At 41.2% G+C, this 20,207-nt stretch overlaps 1 long non-coding RNA gene across 2 annotated transcripts in view; it reads right to left on the bottom strand.

Annotated features, from left to right (window-relative positions):
• Positions 1–20,207, bottom strand: part of LOC129044090 (uncharacterized) — a 137,912-nt gene that overhangs the window by 38,248 nt on the left and 79,457 nt on the right. The window contains exon 1 of one of the 2 annotated variants that reach the window (XR_008504605.1): positions 12,075–12,348. The exons of the other annotated variant lie outside the window; for it this stretch is intronic. This is a non-coding gene — a long non-coding RNA (uncharacterized LOC129044090). Of the gene's footprint in view, positions 1–12,074; positions 12,349–20,207 lie in introns of those variants that run through there. 2 annotated transcript variants of the gene reach the window in all.

Here is a 20,207-nt window from a genome sequence, read left to right as displayed (position 1 = left end):
TGTAGGAAATATGTTTTCCAGGCTCCCAACCTTTGTACCATGACAGTAAAGCAAATATTGCAATAAAGCAAGTGGCATAAATTTTTTGGTTTCCCAATGCATATAAAAGTTGTTTACACTATACTGTAGTCTATTAATGTGCAATAACCTTATGGCTAAAAAAAGTATATAACCTAATTAAACAATACTTTATTACTAAAAAGTGCTAGCAATCATCTGAGTCTTCAGTGAGCGATAATCTTTTTCCCAGTGGGGGTCTTGCCTCGATGTTGGTGGTTGATGATCATGGTGCTGGTTGCTGAAGGTTGGGAGTTTCTTAAAATAAGACAATAATGTTTGCCACATCCATTGACTCTTCCTTTCATGAAAGATTTCTCTGTAGCATGTGATGGTGTTTGATAACATTTTACCCACAGTAGAACATCTTTTAAAATTAGAGTCAATCCTCTCAAATCCTGCTGCTGCTTTATCAACTAAGTTTACATAATATCCTGAGTTCTTTGTTGTCATTTCAACAACGTTCATAGCACCTTCATCAATATCAGATTCCAACTCAAGAAACTACTTTCTTTGCTTACCCATAAGAAACAACTTATCTGTTCAAGTTTTATTATGAGATTGCAGCAATTCAGTCATATCTTCAAGCTCCACTTCTAATTCGAGTTCTCTTTCTATGTCCACCACTTCTGCAGTCACTCCTCCACTGATGTTTCAAACCCCTCAAAGTCATACATGAGAGTCAAAATCCATTCTCCCAAACTTCTATTAATGTTGATATTTTGACCTCCTCTCATGAATTACAAGTGTTCTTAATGGCATCTAAAATAGCTAATCCCTTCCGGAAGGTTTTCTATTTACTTTGCCCAGATCCATCAAAAGAAGCACTGTTTATGACAGACATAGCCATAAGGGCCTTAAGAAATGTATTTCTTGGCCAGGCACAGTGGCTCACGCCTATAATCCCAGCACTCTGGGGGGCCGAGGGGGGCGGATCACCTGAAGTCAGGACTTCGAGACTAGCCTGGCCAACATGGTGAAACCCTGTCTCTACTAAAATACCAAAAAAAAAAATCAGCTGGGTGATCCCAGCTACTCGGGAGGCTGAGGCAGGGGAATCACTTGAACCTGGGAGGCAGAGGTTGCAGTGAACCGAGATCTTGCCACTGCACTCCAGCCTGGGCAACAGAGTAAGATTCCATCTCAAAAAAAAAAAAAAATGTATTTCTTAAATACATTTGAAAGTCAAAATTAGTATTCAATCCATGGGCTGCAGAATGGACATGTGTAAGCATGAGTGAAAACAACATAAATCTCCTTGTCCATCTCCATCAGTGCTCTTGGATGACTAGGTGCATGGTCATTGAGTAATAATATTTTGAAAGAAATCTTTTTTTCTGAGCAGCAAATCTCAACAATGGGCTTAAAATATTCAGGAAACCATGCTATAAATAGGTGTGCTTTCATCCAGGCTTTGTTGTTCCATTTATAGAGCACAGGCAAAGTAGATTTAGCCTAATTCTCAAGGACCCTAGGATTTTCAGAATGGTAAATGAGCACTGACTTACAGTCACAGGCTGCAATAGTCCCTAACAAATGATTCAGCCCATCCTAGGAACCTTTGAAGCCAGGCATTGACTTCTCCTCTCCAGCTATGAAAGTCTTAGATTACATCTTCTTTCAATAGAAGGCTGTTTTATCTACTTTGAAAATCTGTTTTGTGTACCCACCTTCATCAGTTATCTTAGTCAGACATTCTGGATAACTTGCTGCAGCTTCTACATCAGCATCTGCTACCTCACCTTGCACTTTTATATTAAGATGTCTTCTTTCCTTAAACCTCACGAACCAACTTCTGCTGGCTTCCAACTTTTCTTCAACAGCTTCCACACCTCTCTCAGCCTTCGCAGACCTGAAGAGTTGGGGCCTCACTCCAGATTAGGCTTTGGCTTAGAGGAATGTTGGGACTGGTTTGATCTTCTATCCAGACCACTGCAACTTTCTCCATATCAGCAATAAGGCTGTTTCGCTTTTTATCATTGATGTGTTCACTGGAGTAACACTTTTAATTTTCTTCAATAACTTTTCCTTTGCATTCACAACTTACCTGTTACGTGCAAGAGGCCTAGCTTTTATCGTGTCTTGGCTTTTGACATGGCTTCTTTGCTAAGTTTAATCATTTCTAGCTTTTGATTTAAAGTGAGAGACATCTGACTCTTTCACTAGAACTCTTAGAGGCCATTGTAGGGTTACTAATTGGCCTAATTTCAATATTATTGTATCTCAGGAAATTGAGGAAATTGGGAGGCCCAAGGAAACACAGAGAAACAGAGACAGAGGAACAAGTGGTTGGTAAAGCACTCAGAACACACACAACGTTTATTGATTAAGTTTGCCATCTTATATGGGCATGGCTTGTGGTGCCCCAAAACAATTACAATAGTAATATCAAAGATTCCTGATCAGAGATCACCATAACAGATATAATAAGTGAAATATTGGGAGAATTTCCAAACTATCACACAGAGACACAAAGTGGGCACATGTTGGTGGAAAAATGGCACAAGGATTACTTGAGTCCTGGAGTTCAAGACCAGCATGGGCAACATAGCAAGACCCTGTCTCAAAAAAATGGCACCAATAGATAGACTTGCCCAACATAGCATTGCCACAAACCTTCAATTTGGGAAAAAAAAAAAAAGGCAATATCTGCAAAGTACAATACAACAAAGTTTCAATACAACAAGATATGCCTGCATACAGGAACGCCTAAAAGCAGAGTCAGAGAGAAAGACTTATATACAGTAGTTTATTTGGGACATGTATTAGTTTTCTATTGCTGCTGTAAAAAATTACCATAAATGTAGTGGCATTTTGTTAGAATAGCCCTATGAAACTAATATATGGAGGTAAAATCAAGGTGATGGCAGTGCTGCTTTCCTTCTGGAGGATTTAAGGAAGAATTCATCCCTCGCCTTTTTCAGCTTTTGTTGCTTGCATTCCTTGGCTCATGGCTGCATCACTCTGACCTCTGTTTCCACGGTCACATCTCTTTCTCTGACCCTCCTGCCTCCTTCTTAAATGGACTCTTGTGATTACATGGGACCAACCTGGATAATCCATATCCTCAATTTAGTCACATCTGAAAAATCCCTTTGCCCATTAACATATTCGCAGGTTCTGAAGATTCATATTAGAACATCTTAGGGATCCATTATTCTCCCTTCCACACAGGGTAATGAAAGGCCACAACTGGGAACAGATCGATTCTGCCAAAACCTCCTGATTCTGAGAGCTCCCAGAACAGCCCATCTGAGCAAAGGGCTTCTGGAGCATTTATTTTCAGGCTTCCATTTCCTTTGAGAGCTGGTCCTAGGAGCACTGGACTCTCCTCACTGCCAGGCTGTTTTCATGCTGGTTGAGTGGTGATATGGTTTGGATCTATGTCCCCACACAAATCTCATGTTGAATTGTAATCCCCAATGTTAAAGGTGGGGGCTGTGGGAGGTGACTGGATCAGCAGGTGGTTTCTCATGAATGGTTTAGCACCATCTCCCTTGGTGCTGTTCTCACTACAGTGAGTTCTCACAAGATCTCGTTGTTTAAAATTGTGTAGCACTGCCCCTTTCTCTGTCTTGCCCCTGCTCCCAGCCATGTGAAGTGCTGGCTCCCTGCTTTGCCTTCCACCATGATTGTAAGTTTCCTGAGGGCTCCCCAGAAGCCAAGCAGATGCCAGCATCTTGCTTCCTGTACAGCCTGCAGAACCATGAGCAATTAAACCTTTTTTCTTTATAAATTACCTGGTCGCAGGTATTTCTTTATAGCAAGGCAAGAATGGACTAATACAAGTGGGCTGCATGACATCAGAGAAGGCCCAGAAATGCGCTTGAGGTGGAACATTGTCAAGCTTACCCAGAACTGCTCACTGAAAATAAAGATGAAATCAGAGATGGGCCAATGGAATGCGATGTGGGACATGAGAGGCATCTGCTACAAGGAGAGAGCCTAATTCTGCTTGCCAAGAATCCACATTTTATCCAGCACACCAATCCCTAGCAACTTAGAATTTGATATTTGATTTTAAGTAGCAACTCTAGCCTGCTTCTAATATGCTACCCCAAACGATGTGTCTCCTGTTCAACATTTAGATTTATGAAGTAGTTATCTAACAGGGCTGTCTTATTGAATGTATAGGACAAGGTTTGCCATGTGGTTAGGGGTCAAAGTTGCTCCTAAGGAGAAGGATATTACCAAATGTGATCATCAGGCAGCAAGCGGGTCACAAAATAAGGTTTTGAAAGGGATCCACAAAAGAATCACAGGGACAAAGACAGTGGCTGTAGCCCACTGGCAGATGAGAAGGAATTTGCTGGGTCAGCCAGAAGGTCTCAGTTAGGTTACATGGTAGTGAGACATGCACTTCACTTCAATAAATCCTGATTTATTGAAACTCTGTGAAAGAGTCTCAGCCAAAGAAAAGTCAAGATCCAAACCCAGTTTCCCTAATCCTAAATCTCATCCTCTTTCCCTTACTCCAGATGAGAGTCAGGAGAATGTCCAGGTTTTTCAAAGATGGGTGGGCAGCATCTGGCCCTGTGCTGTCTGCTGTTGAAGGGGAAGGGCAGGAGAGGTCTCCAAGAGTCGTCCATGGAGAAGAATGCACCTGGGGGAGAGGCAGGCTCCTAGTGACCCAGAGGGAAACACGGGCCAGATGAACAGAGGAGCTGGGTTTTTCTAGGTCTCACTGTGAGCAGGCATCATGTTCCTGCTGCAGACCCCACTGTAGTGTCTTGGTGAAAGAGCTAAGATGACCTTAGGCTGTTCTTGCTCCATTCTCCAGAGAGAGTTTGCCTCTCAGTCTCTCCTTTCCCTAGGTTTTAAAGCTCTCTGGGATTGCACCTTCCATTAGAGGGCACAATCCTCTTTTCTTCCAACTTCACCCAACAAGATCCAAAGCTATTTATTTTTCTGGATGTGTCCAGAACAGAAGCCCCTGACCCTTTGCTAATACTCTGGATGTTTTGACAATTTTTCCTGGCAGCTAGTTTATCACAGATGTCCAGTGAACTCGTCTTCCGTCTACTCACCACTACCTTCCCTTGACAAAACCTTGGGTGCTTTAAATGAGTCATGCAGCCAAGGAGTTCAAGTCCAGCACTGCAGCAAGTTCCTTTGCTCAGTCATTCCTCCCTGCTGAGTCCTTCGCTGTCTGACTTTCCTTCCTATCATTTCCAGGGAAGTGTTAACCAGTCTTTTAGAAACCCATCTAATTGAATGGCTCCAGGCTCCAGTGGCAGGAAGGGCATTCCATTTTACAGAAAATCCTGGTTTATTAAAACTTTGTAAAGAAATCTTCTTCAGTCTGAGAGCCATTGTGTACCATCAATCTTCGTTCAGCCATTAGGACTTGTTCAGTCTCATAGAAACAGATTGAATGAAATATCTTTCCCCAATGTTTTTGTTTTTTCTTAATGTAGAATGGAAAATAGTTATTTTGGATCCCTATGGACCATGCTGTCTCAAGACCATTACATGACTGACCCTTGTCATTCATCTCCCAATTCAGATGTACATCTTCATAGCCCTTCCTTGACCACCAAACAGCCACGAGTTACTTTGTCATGTTACCCTATTTTATTCTCTCCGTAACATTTATCAAGATCTGAAATTGACCCTGTTTGTTATTTACTAGGGTTGTTTTTGTTGTTTGTTAGTCCCTATCTTCCAAGGAACACAAATTCCATGAGCCTAGGCATCTTGACTCTTCTTTAGTTGGAGGAGTCACCAGGGCTGGTCCCAAATTTCAAGTTCCCCTCTTCTCCCTATGTAGGATTACATGTCCCTTCTCCAGTTAAAGTTGGGCACAGACATGTGATTTGTTTTGATCACATAAAAGCTGAATCAAAGTGTATGTGTCACTTCCAGGAGGAAGGTTTATGAACCGGTGTGTGATTTGCCAAATAAAGATGAAGTGGTTACAGAAGCACATGTTCTGATGGAGTCTTCATCATCCTGGGTAAGAGGCTGGTGACAATGGTCAGAGCCCCCCGATGGCCCTCACCAGACTTCTAATGTAAATAAGAAATACATCTTTGTTGTATTAAGTCATTGAGGTTTGGAGGCTGTTTGTTACTGTACCATACTCTAGCTACCCTGACTGTGTTAGTTTCCTATTGCTGCTGTAACATGTAACCCTACTTAGTCACTTAAAAGAAATCACAAATCTATTATCTTTGGTTTGTGGAAGTCAGAAGTCCAAAATGAGTCTTATGAGAGTAAAAATTAGGGTGTTGATAGGGCTGTGTTTCTTCTGAAATTGTCAGGGGAGAATCTGTTTTCTTGCTATACAAGATTCTAGAGGCCACTTTCATTCTTTAGCTAGTCGGCCTTTACTCCATCCTCAAAGCACATCACTCTAACCTCTGCTTCCATCATCACATCGCCTTCTTTCTGACTCATCCTTTCCTCTAATAAAAACTCTTATGATTACATTGAGCCCACCTAGATAATCCAGGGTAATCTCTCCAAGCTCAAAATCCTTAATTTAATCACATCTGCAAAGTCCCTTTTTTCATGCAAGGTGGCACATTAACAGGCTATGGGGATTAGGACATGGGTATCTGTGGGAGGAGGGTGTCATTATTCTACATATCACACTGAATTCTACAATAGTAAATCCATCACACCAAAAACAGTACCCACTATATTAAAGACCCTCAGTTAATATTTGGGGAATGAATAAATGAACAGATAAGAACAGAATGGAACAGCAGAGCAGAGCACAGCATTGGATGTAAATAGACTTTTTTTTTTTTTTTTTTTAGTCAATAGCATTTATAGTCTAGCTACAGCTTAAAAAAAAATGGGCCCTGAAATGCCTGCTTATTTAAAGTTTACCATTTCTTTGTCTAAAAATGATATTGACAGAGTCTAACTTCAACCTTCAAAGAAAATGCTGATCGAAGTTAGCCAAGGGCATAACTTTTTCTAAGTCAAGGTGGTTTGAGTTTTTTTTTGGCCAGAGGGTAGTTGGTATTTTGTTGTTGTTGTTTGGCTTTGTCTTTCACATTCTTCTTTACTCTGATACTTTGACAATTTTTCCAGCCAGATCAAGAGAAACACCAGGGCCCTCACATAATCCTAATGTCCAGGATGGTATGGAGGAAAGAACAGAACACTTTCAGCCAGACATTCCTGGGTTGGGATCTTAACTACATCGTTATTAGTTACATGACTTTGTGCAATTTACTCTGTCTGTGCCCCTTTTTCCTCAACTATGGTGGGGTAAGAATACTACCTCACTCTGTTGCTTAGACAATTCCATGAGACATATACATGGAACTCATGTTTCATAACACTTAGCACGAGGCAAGCACACTCAATGCCAACTTCCCACTTCCCCCTCCTCACCCTCCAGCTTCCCATGCCCTTACAACACAGAGAGTTCAATATGTGCTATTTAAAACTATCTCTTTCTCTGCTGTCCACATCTCAGGAGTCAGAAGGGATGGCTGTTTCCTGAAGAAGTAAAAGCTCTGTCCCTCTCTGAGATAATGTTCAGGAAGCCATTACCACATCATATTCTGTAGTTATACTCAAGGCATTCTTTAATCATCATCATTGCAGCTAACATTTTTTGAACATTTGTGGCAAGAATTTTTCTAAAATATCCTGTATGTGTAACTTAATATGCAGAACAACCCTATGAAGTATGTATTATTATTTCTGTTTTACAAATCAAAAACTAAAGGTCAAAAGTGATATAACTGGAGACAGGTAGAGACTTAATCTGTGTCCCAAGCCTCCACTCTTGATCACCATGCTAGACCCAGTGAACCTACAGTGTTTTGGAAACCAGGGAAGATGCCTTTTTAGTGAGTCACGGGAAGACTAGAAACTAGATGGAGTTTGGAGCTCGGACCTGCTCTGTCTAGCTCCTCCACAGCTCTGCCAGCTGGCCATGAACAAAGTAATGGGTGAGAGGCTCATGAGTAACAAGGGAGTTCAAGTCAAATCAGGGAGGAAAATATTTTAGCATTAAAAAGTGTCTTTTGCATTTGTGCAGAAAACCAAATGAGGTGGCACATAAACACATCTCCTGGGAATCAGAAAGACAAGTTAGAGGAGAAACAAAATGCTAGAGCCTCAATCCAGCCTTCTGGGGGTAGACCATAGTTGCCTTGGGGTCAGAAAACTGTACCTTGGAACTTGAGTTCTATTACATAATTTGTATTTTCCCAGAGCATGTCTTCTTGCCTTATGTTCTTTGACAAATTTTGTTTAGAAGATGTTGGCCTGTCTCAGCTGACCTAAAGAGTACAGAGGAAAAAGCCTGGACTTGGAAAGAAATGATGTGATTTTGTTAGAGGCTGAGTATGGTAGCAGCTGAAGGAGTGGGGATGGGAGAGGTGATGCCAAGAAGCATATGCCAGTTATCTGCATATGCCTCCACCTTCTGGGAAGTACCTTGCTAAAGGCCTTCTCAACAGACACCGTGGCTCCCCTGGTGATGGTAGGGGATGGCCCTATTTGAACGAATGGTTGTTCCCTTGTAACCTATTGCAGTTAATGGACACTCTCCTCCAGGTGGGTCTGTTCAATGATATTCTCCATGAGTACATGTGACTTCTGGCTAATGCTAGTGCCAGAAGCCTCTAAAGCCACTGGCCACCTGCCCTAGCTAAATAACACTGAATGCTGACAAATAAAAATGACAGCTGGTTTCATTTAGTAAACTTTCCAAGTGCTTCCCTGGAAGACAAGGCAATGAGATTGGAAAATTTTTAAGGGTATGTGATTATTTCAGTGCCATCCATTCTGGAGTTGCCTCCTTATAAATTACAAACCCTGCAGACTACAGACAGTACAAGGAAGCCTAGAGAGTCACACATGCATTCTAACGCACAGGCCAAGGAACAAGGACCTTTCCAAAGCACTTTTGATAACATATTACTTGCCTCACTTCTTGACTCCACTTTCTCTCAGCAAATTATGATCCCCGGGCCCTTACATGTGGGCCCTTATATGTATTTGCCAGGAGTCATGCAACTGCACTCTTACTAATTCTTTGCAGTATTTTGGGTGTGAACACTATCGTAAATTAAAGATGGGCATATATTCTTCACCATTCTTGCCATTAAGAGGTGGAGTCCAATTCTCCTCCCCTTGAAGCTAGGCTGATTTTAATGACTTACTTGACCAACAGGATGTGGTGGAAGTGATGTTCTGAGTCTCGATTATAGAAGCTTCACAACCTCTACCCAGATGACTCAGAATACACTCTTGAAGCCCTGCACCATAGTGCAAAATATCTGACTACCCTGGTACTACTGCCTTGCAGGTGAGACCATGTGCAGGCATCCTGGTAGATGGCCCCAGCTGAACCCTGCCTTCTAGCATGACTGCTAGGGTGCCTGAGTTGTGAGGGAAACTTGCTTGGAGCCTGCAGATCAGCCTTTCACCAGCTGAATATCATCAAGTAGCTTCATTTGATGGCACAGAGAGGTGAAGAATCACCCAGCTGTACCCTCCCCTAATTCCTGACCCACAGACTCATGGAGGAGAGCAAAATAGTAGCTGTTTAAGCTACTGAGTCTTAGAATGGTTCATTGCACAGCAATAAACAACAGAACAACTATCTAATCAGTTACAAATTCCTAGAAATTAACTACTGTTATCCCACACTGACCTTCACTCTCTTGTCCACCAAATACTTTGCTCTGCACCAAGGGCAGACCTAATCGATGCTTCTGGAATAAGTACATTTGGGTCTATTTCTGCTTTATTAAACAATCAGGAAGAGCCCTCATTTTTGTAGTGAGCAGATTCACTTCAGATACTGAAAAAAAATTGACTTAATTTGTCAATTTCTTCCATATTTTAGAGATGATTGACATATAAATTTCATGGGTTTAATATTTCCATTATCATCTTCACAATGACTTCTTAACAAGAAGGAACTATGATGTCCATATATGCTCTACTTCACTTACATTATGTGGGGGCATTTAAAAACCAAGTCTAACAGCTGACCACAATACCATAAAGCTAGAAATTATCAACTAAAGAATAGTGAAAGCAGCCAAAGTACTGTCTGCTTTGGAGAATATAATAAGATTTCCCTCGGGTCTAATATTTACACCAGCACTGAGCACATTGTAAGCATTCAACAAATGCTAGCTACTATTGGTATTAAAGACGTGTATGTGTGTGTGTATATATCTATATATATAGATATATATAGACATATAGATATATATAGATATATAGAGATATATAGATATATAGATATATAGATAGATATATGTAGATATATAGATATATAGATATATATATATAGATATATGTAGATATATAGAGATATATAGATACATATAGATATATAGATATATAGATTTTTTTTTTTTGAGAGAGTCTTGCTCTGTCTCCCAGGCTGGAGTTCAGTGGCTTGATCTCAGCTCACCGTAACCTCCGCCTCCTGGGTTCAAGGAATTCTCCTGTCTCAGCCTCCCAAGTAGCTGGAACCACAGGCACACGCTACCACACTTGGCTAGTTTTTTGTATTTTTAGTAGAGTTGAGGTTTCTCCATATTGGTCAGGCTGGTCTCGAACTCGTGACCTCAGGTGATCCACCCACCTTGGCCTCCCAAAGTGCTGGGATTATAGGCGCCTGGCCAAGACATATATAATTTTTAAACCCTGTTTTAATTCAACAGGAGATAACTAATGCTACTCTGTAGAGTTCAAAAGCATACAGTCAAAATGTTAAGAAATGTGATGTTTTGCTAACCCTGTGCACCCTCATCAGAAAATAGGTACTATTTCTGGTAGACTTTTTGAAATATTATAAATAGTATGATAACCGCTTCTAATCTCCAACTAGGAATCTAATACAGATTCAGTCTTTTATTTCCAAATGATGAAACCAAGTTCCAAAGAGGAGTAGGCAATTTGCCCTGGACCACACAGCCAGACCAGAACCCGTGACTCCTAACTTCCCATCCAGGATTCTGTCCATTCATGCTGCTTCTCTTGAACCAAATCAGAATAAACCAGCATTATTGTTGTTTTCAGAAAACAAAAAGTTTCTCCTGGACTCTGCTGTTTTCTCTTGGAGAGATGACGGCAGAGCATTGAAATAGACTTTGTACTTGACTTTTACAATGTATCAGATCTAGAACTCAGGCTGTATCTTTCAGGACCTATAGGATCCTCCTATAGGATTTCCTCCAGATGTGCCTTTGGACATCCAGGAAATATTTGAAGCCTGGGTTTCCTATGAATGTTTCTATTGCAGGAAATATAGTTTATGGAAAGAAAGGAAGTGTTGATGGGCAGCTTATACGGGTCGTATGTTATGCTGTAGATTTGGGCACTGCACCAACATATTTTCATCCTCTAGCTGCAGCATTGTGTCTCAAAACTTCGAGATTTACAATCCTATTATTGTAAAATCAAACGATATATGCCCAAGTATGAGGTGAGGCTTTTCCCCCTAAATCATCCCTCAAACAACAAAGATGGTTTTTTTAATCAAAGTCTTTTTATTCTATTTCTTAGAAATTCTCTCATAGGGCTGGACGCGGTGGCTCATGCCTGTAATCCCAGCACTTAGGGAGGCTGAGGCAGGCAGATCACTTGAGCCCAGGAGTTTGAGATCAGCCTGGGCAACATGGCAAAACCCCATCTCTACAAAAAATACAAAAATTAGCCGGGTGTGGTGGCGGGCACCCGTAGTCCTAGCTACTCAGGCAGAGGTGGGAGGATCACCTGAGCATGGGAGGCTGCAGTGAGCCGTGATCATGCCACTCTACTCCAGCCTGGGTGACAAAGTGAGACCCTGTCTCAAAAAATTTTAAAAAAAAAGGAAATTATCTCATAGTATGGAAGTACTACCTCACTTACCTTACTGTCGGCAAAGCCACATTTGCCTGAAAAATCATAACCAATGGTAGTTTAGTTGCTTAAAGAGGTTACCTTAAGAAAGAAGGAAGTGTATTAACTAGTATATAGAATAGACCATGATGCAGTAAGAAATTAACTCTGAAATCTCAGAGGCTTAACACATAAAAATTTACCTGTCACTCATGTGCCACTATGGGCCTGGGAAGCTCTCCAGGAATGTGCCCTCGAGGTGGTAACTTAGCTTTAAACTTGTGGCCCCACCTCCAACACAAGACTTTCTTGGTTGCCAACGCAGGTGGGGGGAGAGTTGGGATGTCACACAGGGACTTCTCACTGCCACAGAGAAGCTGACACAGGAGTTTCCAACTGACATTTAATTGGCCAAAATTGCTTGACTATGAGAAGTCAGTGAGTGTGGTCTTGATCTTCTGTGTGCTCAGGAAAGATCTGCAGGAAACAGGACCTAATAAATGCCATATATTTCCTCATTCATATGGGGTAAATGCTTAATGTAGATTTAGTAATTACATGACTTCACAATGAAAAGGGTTGAAGGTTGTCATAAACAAGCCCCTTAAAGATCACTTTAAAAAGCAATACTGGAGGCTGAAACAACTGGATATCCATTTGGGGAAAAAAATCTCAACTCTTACCTGAATACATAACACAGAAATGAATTTGATGTGGGACCTAGATCTAAACTAAAAACTAAAACTATGAAAGTCCTAGAAGAAAATGTAGGGGAAAATCTTCAGATTTGGAGTAGACAAAGATGTCTTAAGAAAATGCACAAACCATAAAATATTGATATAGTTTATCAAAATTTAGAACATATGCTTTATGAAATATAGCTTTAGGAAAATAAAAAGGCAAGTCAAAGAATCAAAGAGAATATTCAATATATCTATATTGAGTATATATACATATACATGAATATATATTTTGTAATTCATTAATAATACAATAAAAAGCCCAATGTATTTAATCAGCAAAAGATTCAAACAGGCACTTTCTTTTTTTTTTTTTTTTCAGAGTTTTGCTCTTGTTGCTCAGGCTGGAGTGCAATGGTGTGATATCGGCTCACCGCAACCTCTGCCTCCCGGGTTCAAGCAATTCTCCTGCCTCAGCCTCCCAAGTAGCTGGGATTACAGGCATGCGCAACCATGCCTGGCTAATTTTTTTGTATTTTTATTAGAGACGGGGTTTCTACATGTTGGTCAGGCTGGTCTCGAATTGCTGACCCCAGGTGATCCACTTGCCTCGGGCTCCCAAAGTGCTAGGATTACAGGCATGAGCCATCTGGCCCAGCCTCGAACAGACACTTTCTAAGAACATGTGCCAATTTGCAGCAACCTGGATGGAGTTGGAGACCATTATTCTAAGTGAAGTAACTCAGGAATGGAAAACCAAATATTGCATGTTCTCACTTATAAGTGGGAGCTAAGCTATGCAGTTACAAAGGCATAAGAATGATATAATGGACTTTGGGGGTCAGGCGTGGTAGCTCACACCTGTAATCCCAGCGTTTTAGGAGGCCGAGGTGGGCAGATCACCTGAGGTCAGGAGTTCGAGACCAGCCTGGACAACATGGTGAAAACCTGTCTCTACTAAAAGTACAAAAATTAGCTGGGGGTAGTGGCAGGCACCTGTAATCCTAGCTACTCAGGAGGCTGAGCCAGGATAATTGCTTGAACCCGGGAGGGAGATGTTGCAGTGAGCGGAGATCGTGCCACCGCACTCCAGCCTGGACAACAAAGCGAGACTCTGTCTCAAAAAGATAAAAAGGATTTTGGGTACTCACAGGGAAGGGTAGGAGGTGGATGAGGGATAAAACACTACACATTGGGTACAGTGTACGCTGCTCAGGTGACAGGTGCCCCAAAATCTCAGAAATCACCACTAAAGAACTTATCCACATAACCAAAAACCACCTGTTCCCAAAAAAATCTACTGAAATAAAATTTTTGTAAATAAAAGACAGATGCGGCCGGGCATGGTGGCTCACACCTATAATCCCCGCACTTTGGGAGGCTGAAGTGGGAGGCTCACCTGAGGTCAGGAGTTTGAGACCAGCCTGGCCAACTTGGCAAAACCCTGTCTCTACTAAAAATACAAAAATTAGCTGAGCATGGCGTATGCCTGTAATCCCAGCAACTCGGAAGGCTGAGACAAGGAGAATTGCTTGAACCTGGGAGGCAGAGGTTGCGGTGAGCTGAGATCACACCACTGCACTCCAGCCTGGATAACAGAAGAAGACTCCATCTCAAAAACAAATATATAAATAAATACACACACTACCAAAAACAAACAAATGAACAAACATGTGCCAATACCCAACACACAAAGCAAAGATGTTCAGCATCCTTAGTCACAGGGGAAATGCAAATCCAAACCCTCCTAAGATATCACTGCATATATACTAGAAAGGCTAAAATGATAGACTGATAATACTAGTTGCTGGAGAGGACAGGAAACAACTCCATCTCTTGCACATTGTTGGTGATAATCTAAAATGGTATAACTACCTTGAGAAAACAATTTGACACTTTCTTGTAAAGTTAAACATATACCTACTATATGACCCAACAATCCCATTCCTAGGTATTTACTCAAGAAAAATAAAAATATATGTTCACCAGGAGACTTATACTTGTATTGTCATAACAGCTTCACTCATAATCCCCCATACTGGAAACAACTCAAATATCCACCAAAAGTAAATAGATAGGCACATTTCACTTAATCCATATTATGGATTCTATTAAGCAAGAAAAAAAAATAATGTACTGATACACATAGCATGACTAGATTTCAAAATTATTGGGCTGAAAGAAGGCAGACACTAAGAAAACATACATAGGATTCCTTTTATATGATATTCTAGAAAAGAAGAAAGCTAATTTGGAGTGGCAGAAAGCAAACAAGTAGTCAGCGGGGCCCAAGGATGTGGGGATTGACCGCAAGTGGGATTGAGGGAACTTTGGAGATAATGAAAGTTTTCTATTTGTTGACTGTGTTGGTGGCTACAGAAGTGTATGCATTTGTCAAAGCTCACCAAATTATACACTTAAAATGTTTATCTTTTATATAAATTAAATTACATTTCAATAAAGGTAATCTTAAAAAATACTGTAAGACAATATTGTAGCAATCACAAAAATACATCAGCAGGGTGAATGGAAATACATTTTAATATTATAAAAAAGTACTTTTGATTTAGGATAAGACTACCTGTGGAAACACTATAGATCAATTCCAAAAGTTCTGTCTCTAAACAACTTTAATAGAAATGAATATAATGTATAATGAAAAACTGAGTTACGTGACAAGCAAATGATTATGTTAAGGACAAAAACAATATGAAGACATTGAATAAATGGAAATGGGAAAAACACTATTTCTAAATTAATATATAATTCTTAACATGTGATATGAAAATTCCATTGCATCAGTCAAAGTCTAATCAGAAAATAGAAACCACTTGAATATTTTATTTATTTAAAGACAAGGTCTTGCTCTGTCACCCCGGCTGGGTGCCATCATGACTCACTGCAAACTCCTGGGTTCAAGCAATCCTCTCGCCTCAGCCGGGACTAAAGGAACTGGGACTAAAGAATTTGCCACCATGCATAGCTCATTTTTCCTTTAATTTTTAGTAGGGACAAGGTCTCACTATGTTGCTGAGGCTGGTCTTGAACTACTCAGTTCAAGGGATCCTCTTGCCTAGGCCTCCCAAAGCGCTGGGATTACAGGCATGAGCCACTGCTCCCAGCCACTTGAGTATTTTAAGCAGAGGGCCTTTAATCCAGGCAATTATTTACACAAGTGATGGAAGGCTGGGCTGAGCAGAGGATGAGAAGATTGAGAAGAGGTGACAGTGCAATAGGAAGTTGAACTGTTTTCCTTTTTGCTGTCACTGAATAATGTAACCAGAGCCCACGGAGTGAGCTCAGCCCTCACTGACGTGGGGACAGAACAATTACTGAAGTGCCCATATTCCCAGTAGCCCCTCTTCCCCAGTCAACTGCAGAAAGAGGCAGCACCCAGAGGTAAAGCTTGCAGGCCACAGGGGCCAGAGTAGACAAGCAGGTGTGAGCACAGCAGGCCCAGGCAGGATGCAGGTGAGCAGCCCCATGGCGACAGCTGTCTTCCGTCTGCAGCCTTCCCCTGGAGCACTCCAGCCCTCACACTTGCCTGATTTTCAGTCTGTACAGATTTGAACTCCAGAAACAGACTGTGCAGACTGTATGCTAGCTGGCTGTTGCCAGATCTGGGGTCCAGGTGTATGTGGTTTAATGGGTCAATAATGGTTTTTTAAAAGAGGAGATTTCACATAGAAATTCAGATTTCTGACTTCCTCAGCAAATCTAGAGCTGAAGAGACACTGCCATCGTCTGCTGGAGCTGAGGCGTAGCTGCCCCTTTGGCAGGAAATGCGTCCTTCACTTGCCTCTGCCTTCAGCACTCCCTGTTGTTACATCCTGCCTGCTCCATCTCCTCTGGCCATTGTCTTACCCTGATTATAGTTTTGAGCATCCCGTACCTTCAAACATGTTGACCGAGACAGGGATGTATGCAATTTCTGCAAACATCTAGATGGTTAATACTATCCTCTCGATCCTTCCACCCATCCATTCCCACCAATGAATACCACTCACATCTCTCACTGTCAAAATCTTTGGCACATAGTTCCAAAGTCAGGGAAATATGAATGAGTCCATGGAGAGGAAAGCCCCTTGCTTGGCACCAGGCATACAGTCAGCACTAGGTAAAGATCAGTTCTCCTCTATATTTCCCTTTGCAGAACTAACTGTGCCTTTGGCTGGTAACCCTCTGCTTGGCCTTCTGAGATCAGCCATGAGCAGGCCAAACACTTACTAATAAGCTCTACGGCCATACACTTTAATATGACATTTCTAAGTAAAACCAACTTCAAATGACTGGAAAAGTTAAAGAGCTTTGGACGACATCCACTAAATCCCAAAGGCCAAAATGAAAGGGGAGCTGTCGTGTTGAAAAGTTTGTCAATATGAAGCAAAGAACATAACTTTCTAATCAGAGAGTAAATAGTTTTATTACCCCTTAGAGTTTCTCCTGCAAAGATATATGGTAAATACGTCTTGTTGGCTTCACTGTGTGACTTCGGGGCCTAATTTAGTTGACAAAATCCTTGAAGCAAATGAAAGTTGGGAAGAAGTCATACATAAATAGCTTTGGGAGAAGCCAGGGCCTCAGGTTCACTTCTGGGGAATTCTGCCTCTTGTCTCCTGAAGTGCAGAGGTTCCAGGGCTGGTCCAGCCTACAGACATGGAATCAGAGCTGCCTGGACTTGGAGGGAACCCAGCTGCAAACACATACATTTGTGGCTCTACCCCAGAGTTTCTAGACTCAACTGAGCCCTCTCCTATCTTCATTCCAAAAGTTCCTAGCAACCTGGTCTGCATATAGCCAAAACAATTTCTTTCTTCACTGTATGTACATAACTGAATGATATTTCCAAATCTCAGGGGTCATTCTCAGCCAAAGCACACCAACAGCTTTATTTAATATTTTATGTAAACAGTTAATAAGCTAAGTTCTTTAACTATTATTCTATTTATGAATGTGCATCTTGAAAGAAACCTTTCGTCCAAGCCAAGATGCAGGATAGAGTTTTCTGTATGGGGACAAATTTCCCTTTTGTAGACAAAGTTTTCTTTCTGATTACCTTTTCCATCCATCCATTCATCTGACCATGCCTTTCTACACTATCAGTAAAGTTTCTTGACTGCCTCTGGATAAGCTGTCACTGTTAACAAGAAGATGGGCAAAAGAATAAACTCACGCTCCTTACTATCAGAATAATTCTCATAGAATGAATATTTCCCCTTGATGTATGAGAAATAATACAGTCAAAATTGCATCACTACTATGCCAAAAAATCTAGGACAAAGTCAGCATTTTATTATTACATGTTAAATGCTTAGCACAAAAGCTAACACAACCATAATACTGTTTTCAATTTTGCTATTTATGCTAACAGTTTGTTATCTATTTTCGTTGTTCCAAATTGCCATTAATTAACACAGGCTGTTCTTCACTGATCTCAATCCCACCTATAGATCTTGTTAGGCAACTCAGTAGAGTGTAAAAAGACTGCACCTATAAAAAGACTCAGGTTCCAGTCTGATTCTGCCTCTAACAAATTGGGCCTAGGCGAATCATTTAAGTATCAGGGGTCAATTTTCTTCTCTGCTAAATGAGAGAGGTAGGCTCTTCACGCATTAAGGGTCATTCCAGCCCTAGGTGTCTGAAGTTTTATCATCAGTGGTCCTTTGTTTCTTCCAGCAGTGTGTATTAATCTCTCCTCTGTGGGTGCCATGCGAGGGACTCAGGATCCTAGTGAACCAGACAATTGGATGTGTTCTAGGGGTCTCTACTGCGATGAGGGGAGATAGAATTCCAATGTGTGTGATCCATATGGATGTCTAATTGATGACAGAGGTGAACCTAGAGGGTCCCCAGTGGCATATGAAAATTGGACATAAGAAGAAAGTCAAGTGTTTATGGAAGCTTCAGGAATACATTTTTTTTTGTCAGATGCCTTCAAAATATTACAGTTTTTAAATGCAATTTCAGTGGAAGACACTTGAGGAGCTCAATATTGCACACTTAATTACATTTAGCTTCCCTTATAATTACTAACTGATTTAAGCCTGCTAACTTGAAAATGACATCACCAGTGGGGAAGTTAAGTTTTACTGGCCTAGAAATTCAAAGTGTGTTAACTAGGGAGAGGCAGTGATTCCACAACCTTGACTGTACTTTAGAATCACCTGGGGACTTCTTTGAACATACTTAAGCCTGAGCTCTACCCCTGAGAAATTCTGATTTAATAGTTCTTGGAAGGAGCATAGACATCAGGAGATCATTTACATTTTTAAAGCTCTCCCTGTGATTTTAATACGCAGCCAAGATTGACAAACACTGAACTAGGAAAAGAACAATGTTTTGATGAAAATTTCAGGTAAACCATAATCCAGGGTGAAGCAGGTGAATTTGACCCATATTAGAACCTTGGGTTCTTTGATTCCAAAGCTCTGATTCTCATAAAACACAACCTTTAAACAAACCTAATGCAATAGACTGGAACCATGCTGATTCCATGTAAAAGGCTGTTTTTCTGCCCAAACAATTCCCTGTGGGATTTCTTCAAGTAGCCAGCTCAAAGCTGTGAACTGAAATCACAATTCCATTTAGCATAAACATGTATAATACATGCAACTTCTCAGCATACTATTCCATAAAACTATTGGGGCTTTAAAAATAGCCAGCAGATGTCTTTTACTTGTGCAGCACATGAAAAGAAAAGTGGCTTACTTTTGCAAACCACCTCCATATCTGAGTTAAGAACAATTTCACCACCCGGATGGGTTAAATAGATTCAATCTGTCCAGCTGGCAAGCCTAGAAGGCCAGTTGAACAAGTAACTCAGCATTCCTAACACCAAACCACTAAACCAGCTAAAAGAGAATGTGGTTGACACCTACTAATGACCAAATCCAATTCACTTATCATGTGTACCATCAGGGTACTGGGACCCCTCCAAGCAATTCCCTTAAACCTTTTCTAATTAAAAATTATTATGGCCAGCTGCCTGTAACAACAGGCTCACGCCTGTAATCCCAGCACTTTGGGAGGCCGAGGCGGGTGGATCACGAGGTCAGGAGTTCAAGGCCAGCCTGGCCAACATAGTGAAACCCCGTCTCTAATAAAAATACAAAAAAAAAAAAAAATTTAGCCAGGCATGGTGGCAGCCGCCTGTAGTCCCAGCTACTTGGAAGGCTGAGGCAGGAGAATCACTTGGACCTGGGAGGTGAAGACTGCAGTGAGCCGAGATCGCGCCACTGCTCTCCAGCCTGGGTAACATGGCAAGACTCTGTCTCAAAAAAAAAAAAAAAAAAATTGTTTAGAAAAATTCTGCTTATCGGAAGATAATTAAGGAGATAGAACTCACAATACTTGGTTTTGATGGAATGTGAGAAAAGGTGAAGTTACAGATGACCCCTAGATTTCTGGGTACCATTTACCAAGACTGAGGACAGTGAAGGAGGTACAGACTTCGTGGGTTCCCCTTTTGCCTCCACCTACCTTTTCCATCCCTTTAATTTGTTCTTCCCTAGTGTTCTCTATTTGCTATTTCTCCCCGAGACCCCCGAGGTCTTAAATTGGCCTGTGTTTCTTCTTTTTTGACACCCCAATCTCAAAGGCCTCATCTACTCTATCCCACGCACACACCCATCAACAGCCTGCCCAAGATACCAGATG

This window comes from Pongo pygmaeus, chromosome 13, assembly GCF_028885625.2.
Source record: "Pongo pygmaeus isolate AG05252 chromosome 13, NHGRI_mPonPyg2-v2.0_pri, whole genome shotgun sequence".
Lineage (NCBI taxonomy): Eukaryota > Metazoa > Chordata > Mammalia > Primates > Hominidae > Pongo > Pongo pygmaeus.
The sequence above is the reverse complement of the archived record's forward strand: the minus strand, read 5'-3'. Positions and strand labels throughout refer to the sequence as shown.